This window comes from Schistocerca piceifrons, chromosome 7 (genome assembly GCF_021461385.2).
Source record: "Schistocerca piceifrons isolate TAMUIC-IGC-003096 chromosome 7, iqSchPice1.1, whole genome shotgun sequence".
Taxonomy (NCBI): domain Eukaryota; kingdom Metazoa; phylum Arthropoda; class Insecta; order Orthoptera; family Acrididae; genus Schistocerca; species Schistocerca piceifrons.
This window is the reverse complement of record NC_060144.1, coordinates 494,464,835-494,471,377: the sequence shown is the minus strand read 5'-3', so window position 1 is coordinate 494,471,377 and position 6,543 is coordinate 494,464,835. Positions and strand designations below refer to the sequence as shown.

General features: G+C 45.1%; 1 non-coding gene across 1 annotated transcript; it reads right to left on the bottom strand.

Moving 5' to 3' along the window:
- Nucleotides 1–208: 208 nt before the first annotated feature.
- Nucleotides 209–283, bottom strand: Trnas-gga. Its single transcript has one exon. It is a non-coding gene; the product is annotated as a tRNA-Ser (tRNA).
- Nucleotides 284–6,543: the final 6,260 nt, after the last annotated feature.

The window sequence follows — 6,543 nt, the reverse complement described above, 5'->3', positions numbered from 1 at the left end:
CAAACAGAAACGTGTGTGTGCAACTGTATGAACATGACTGTTATCATCTTGGAAGATGGGGTGTCCACACAATACTCAGCATGAAGATGTACAAGGGCAACACCTGGCTGCCGACAATTTTGCAATAAGCAATCTGGTTCCAGAATGAGATTTTCACTCTGCAGCGGAGTGTCCGCTGATATGAAACTTCCTGGCAGATTAATACTGTGTGCCGGACCGAGACTCGAACTCAGGACCTTTGCCTTTCCAGGGCAAGTGCTCTACCAACTGAGCTACCTAAGCACGACTCACGCCCCGTCCTCACAGCTTTAATTCTGCCAGTACCTCCTACCTTCCAATCTTCACAGAAGCTCTCCTGCCAACCTGGAGAACTAGCACCCCTGAAGAATGGATATTGCGGAGACATGGCTTAGCCACAGTCTGGGGGATGTTTCCAGAAGGAGATTTTCACTCTGCACCGGAGTGTGCGCTGATATGAAACTTCCTGGCAGATTAAAATTGTGTGCTGGACCGAGACTCGAACTTGGGACCTTTGTCTTTCGCGGGCAAGTGCTCTAGCAAGTTCGAGTCTCGGTCCGGCACACAGTTTTAATCTGCCAGGAAGTTTCAACATTCTGGGTCATACTCACGATATTCTGAGTGAGAGAACGCAAGTCAAGGCACGAAACATCCCCAAAACATCACGGACGTGAGCAGCGTCAGATGCTGAGGCATGAAGCTACTGAATGAATATAAAACCACCATTTAAAACACATTTCTGACAGATCAATTAATTTATTAATAAATCGTTACATCCCTTCCTTCTACAGGTTCTCGATGTTACGCTGAGCGGTTAATGACTAACGCTAGCGACCTCACATTATGATACACATTCATATCGCCAACAAAATCAAATTTAATATCAATTCCACGACCACCAATAAAAACAGACAGGGTATCGTCTTTAGACAACTGACACAAACGTCTAGCACGATCACACATACATAGGTCTATAAAAAAAAAATAATAATAAGTAGCAGACGAGTCGCTCCTCGTTGCAGCTCACAACTGATGGATCATAAATGTCCAATAGGCAATAACAGCCCGAAGTGGAAAATTCTCCAACCTCGTCGCCAGGAGTCGTAGACCAAAATCAGTGCGAACAATAACAACGGTAAGCCATGCTTGGCCCATCAAGTCTTGAAGATTTGTAAGTGTAAAATCCACTCGACCACCAGGAAAGACAGCGGGCTCATGAAGGGTATCGATAATCGTCGCCGAGTTGACATTCATACTACAGTTTGGTAGATGGTAGGACGCCAACGAAATGCACGATGCACACGACGGAGAGGAATCTTTCCAGAATCACGACATGTAGCAACGCGCAAATATGATTACGTCAGACACTGATAACGGACTGAGTCTTATAATATGAACGTCGAATCGGGGAAGATTATCGATGCCCTTCATCGGCCTGCTGTTTTTGTGGTGGCCGAGTGGTTTTTGCACTTACAAATATTCAAGTACTGGTGGGCTAAACATGCCTCTGAAGGACGCGGAAGTGCCGTGTATTTGTATCGACAGGCACAGTTTGAAAGGAGCCTCGCTGTGGTTCTCCATTTCGGTGCCTGGTCCAATCGTGGCGTACACAGTTTCGTGAGACGTTCAGATGGTACTGTGGACCGACACTCGCCTGCACGGGAACTGATGGCAGGCATACTCGTCAAGATTCCGGTCGACTACGTCAGACCAGGGAGGAGCGCCGTACTGTGCACTAAGCACATCGTTACCTCTTCGCATCTGTGCCTGCCGTCCGAGAACAGGTAATGCAACGTTCTGTGTCTTCCCACACCATTGGTCGGAGATTAGCAGCAGCCGGGCTGGGGGATTACTGTCTTAAGCGTTGGCTGCCATTAACACAAACTGTTGCGCTTGAAGTGGTTCCTTGACCGGGAACAATGGACTGTTGAAGATTGACGCCCGATTGTGTTCAGCAATGAATCGCGGTTCTACACTGCCCAGGGTGACCATCATCGGTGAGTATGTTGGTGATGCGGGGAGAAGTCCCACTGCTCCAATGTTTTTGAGAGGCACAGCGGGGTTACGCCTAGCGTCATGTTGCGAGGAACCATCGGGTATGACTTCAGGTTCAAATGGTTGAAATGGTTCAAATGGATCTCAGCACTATGAGACAACATCTAAGGCCATCAATCCCCTAGAACTTAGAACTACTTAAACCTAAATAACCTAAGGACATCACACACATCCATTCCCGAGGCAGAATTCGAACCTGCGACTGGAGCAGCAGCGCGGTTCCAGACTGAAACACCTAGAACCGCTCGGCCACTGACTTCAGGTCATGGCTGGACAAGACGCCAGGAGCTTTAATGACAAAGCTGTACGTCACGTACATCCTGTGTCCTCTTGTATTACCTCTCATGCAACAGTATTATGGAGGTATTTTTCAACAGGACAATTTTCGTTCACACAAGAAATGTGTCTGAGCTGCTGTCTCCGTAATGGTGAGGTACTGCCCCGGCCAGGAAAATCTCCAGATTTTCATCGATACAGCAGATATGTGGGACCAGTCCAGATACCAACTCCGTCCAAGTGCCATTATCCAGCTGTGCGCCAGTTTGCCTCATCAGTGGATGCAACCACTTTATGACACCCTTCTCAACCGAATCAGTGAATGCGTCCAGACCAGATGCGGGTGCAACTTATTAGTGGACTCATAGTGCCAAGTTCTTTATAAATTTAACTCGATTTTGTAAAAATCTAAATAACGACACATGCCCTCGCAACCCGTGTTCATTTCGTTTCCTTCTCCCCTTCTGAATCCTTCAGTTGTGTGCCAGACGTTTCATTAGTGTAAACCGTATAAAAACCCCTACAGCAGCCTCTGACATTTGTCTTTACATACGGATACAAAAACGCAGAGGAGAATTTAATTTATTAGGTCTACAACTTTGCTTCCGCCGTTTTGCAATAGACGGCAGTAGCGGCAAGTGGGATTCGGGTTGTTGGTCTTAGGTGTAATACAATCAGCTTAGGCATTTGTAAACATAATGCCATAAAAATATTAGTCGATTTGTAATTGAGTCATGAGGTTATTCTCGATTTAAGTACATCAACTTACGTACACATTTCTCGCCATTTGCGGGAAGTTTTAATTTTCTGCTTTAACATGAAGAAATCTGCGGCTGTGACTCTTAAAAAGCTGGGTAAGACCAGTGGTGATGGAACTATTAGTCAAAGAACCTGCAGAGAATGTTTCCAACGCCTTAAGAACGGTGATTTTGAAGTCGAAGACCGGTATGACGGTGGAAGACTACGATTTTGTAGCTACTGAAACAGACGAAGACAGTCACAGGACATCATTTTCGAAAGCAATTTATGCGTTCGAGCCCAGCGCTGAAACACAAACGGCCATAATACAGCGATAGACACGTAAAGGTAATTTTGCAGCAGGTCAGTGCTCGATCCCACGTCGCAAAGCCCGTCAAAATACAGATGGAAACGTTGAAATGATAAGTCCTATCCCTCCCGCCGTATTCTCCGTAAGTTGCTCTCTCTGACTACCACCTTTTTCGATCGGTGGCATACAGACTGGCTGACCAGCACTGTGAACAAGTGCAAAACTGAATCGATTCATGGATCCCCACAAAAGACGCCCAGTTCTTCTGCAACGGGATTCATATGCTATCCGAAAGATGGGAGAATGTAGTGGCCAGCGATAGGCAATACTATGAATCATAATTTTTTATGGAGTTTTTCACAATAAAGCCCCGAACTTCGAGAAAAAACGGCGGAAGCAAAGTTGTAGACCTAGTATAATATGCATAGATTTGGTTATACGTGAAATGCTTCACAGCGCTTCCGATCTTAATCCACTAAATCATTTATGAATATTGTCAACAGTAGGAGCTTCATAACACCTCATTGCAGGTCTCCCGGAGTTAATTTTATGTCTGACGATTTCTTCTGATTAAGAATGATGTACTGAGCTGTATACACATCAAGTATTAAATCCAGTCGCAAAGTTGGTCTTATGTACCGCAGCCTCGTATCCTGTTCACTGAACGACTGTGAGGAATTACACTGTCTGGTCAGAAGTAAACGGACATCACTACGTAATGCGGAATTTACCACTAGATGTCACGAGAGACCCACCATGGTTTAATAACGAAATTCGGCGGGTGCTGAGGAACCAGAGGCTGTGGCATTCTCGCTTCCAAAGGGAATTCACAAATGACGACAAGTGAAGGATAGTAGTGATTCGTGTCTCTGTGAAAAGATCTATGCAGGAAGCATACAACTATCGCTGTCACACCTTAGCAAATATCTGGCAGGGAACCAGAGAAAAATCTGATCTTATGCAAAATCGCTAAGCGGCTCTAAGCATTCCATTCAATCCCTTGTTGACCAGTCATAGTGCCCCATTACAAGCTGGTGCGGAAGTTGAAGATAGCAAAACAAAAGCCGAAGTTTTAAACTTCACGTTCAAGAAATCGTTCACACAGGAGAATCGTACAAACATACCGTCATTTGAAAATTAGACAGATTCCCTTATGGACGACATAGTAATAAGCATACCTGGTGTGGAGAAAAAGCTGAAAGATTTAAAGGCAAATAAATCACCAGGTCCGGATGGAATCTCAGTTCGATTTTACAAAGAGTATTGTACAGCATTAGCGCTTTACCTAACTTGCATTTATTGTGAATCTCTCGCCCAGCACAAAGTCCAAAGCGACTGGAAAAAAGTGCAGGTGACTCCAGTATACAAGAAGAAAAAAGGAACAGACCCACAAAATTACAGACCAGTGTTTCTAACTTCTGTTTGCACTCCCGTTTGCTGCAGAATCCTTCAAAATATTCTCAGTTCTAATATAATAATAAATTTTCTTGAGACTGAGAAGGTTATCTCCACGAATAAGCATGGTTTTAGGTAGCATCGCTCGTGCGAAACTCAGCTTGCCCGTTTCTCTCGTGATATCCTGAGAACTATCGATGAAAAGCAACGGGCAGATGCCATATTTCGCGATTTCCGAAAAGCATTTGACATAGTGCCCCATTACAAGCTGTTAACGATGGTACCATCATATGGAATAAGTTCGCTGATATGTGAGTGGCTCGAAGATTTCTTAAACAATAGAACTCACTATGTTGTCCTCGACGGTGAGTGTTCGTCACAGACAAGGGTATCGTCAGGAGTGACCCAGGGAAGAATGATAGGAACAATGTTGTTTTCTATATACATAAATGATTTGACGGACAAGGTGAACAGCAATCTGCCGTTGTTTGCTGATGATGCCGTGGTGTCCAGTAAGGTGCCGAAGTTGAGTGACTGTAGGAAGACACAAGGCGACTTAGACGAAATGTCCAGTTGGTGTGATGAATGGCAGCTAGAGCTAAATGTGGAAAATGTAAGGTAATGCGGATGAGTAGGAAGTTTCAAACATGTTATGTTAGGATATAGTATTACTAGTGTTCTGCTTGACACAGTCAAGTCGTTTAAGTATCTGACCGTAACGTTGCAAAGCGATATGAGAAGGAAAGAGCATGTGAATACTGTGCTAGGGAAGTCGAATGGTCGACTTCGGCTTATTGGGAGAATTTTAGGAAATAATGGTTCACCAGTAAATGAGACTGCATACAGAACATTTGTGAGACCTGTTCTTGAGTACTGCTCGAGTGTTTGGGATCCGCACCAGGTCGGACTGAAGGAAGACATCGAAGCAATTCAGAGGCGGGCTGCTAGATTTGTGACCGGTAGTTTCGAACAACACGTAAGTGTTAACGAAATACTTCGGGAGCTTAAATGGGAATCCCTGGAGGGAAGGCGACGTTCTTTTCGAGAAACACTATGTTAGAGAACCAGAATTTAAAGCTGGCTGTCCAACGATCCTACTGCTGTCAACATACAACTGCGCTTCAGGCCCACGAAGATAAGATTCCGAGAAATTAGGGCTCATACGGAGGCATATAGACAGTTGTTTTGCCCTGGCCCTATTTGTGACTGGAACACAAAGGGAAATGACAGGTGGTACAGGCTACCGTCCGCTACGTACCGTACGGTAGCTTGCGGAATGTATATGCAAATGTAGGTGTTGATGGGGTATAAAAGGAGGTGGAGAGTGTTGTATTGTCAGTAGAGAAGCTGTAATGCAGAAGCGGTCCTTCAGAAGAGCTTAGTGACTTCCGTTGGGGACTAGCCATTGGATGTCACCTGAGTAAAAATTCATCAGGAACATTTCAACTCTTCTAAAACTGTACAGCTAGACGCTTGGTGATGCGTGTGGTAAACGGAAACGCGATGGTACAAGCACAGCTAAACCACGATACGCCGTGCCTCATGTGCTGATGGATATCAACCGTCGTGCATTGCGGGGTATGTTTGTAAAAAATTGCATGAATTCAGCCGAACGGATCACTCATGAGCACATCTCAGCTAGCCCTGTGCTTGCAGCACGCTGAAAAGAATAGAATACAGCTGTCAAGCAGCTTCTCAGAAGCCAAACATTTCTTTAGCCATTGCTAAGCGACGCTGATGCGGGGTGAAGA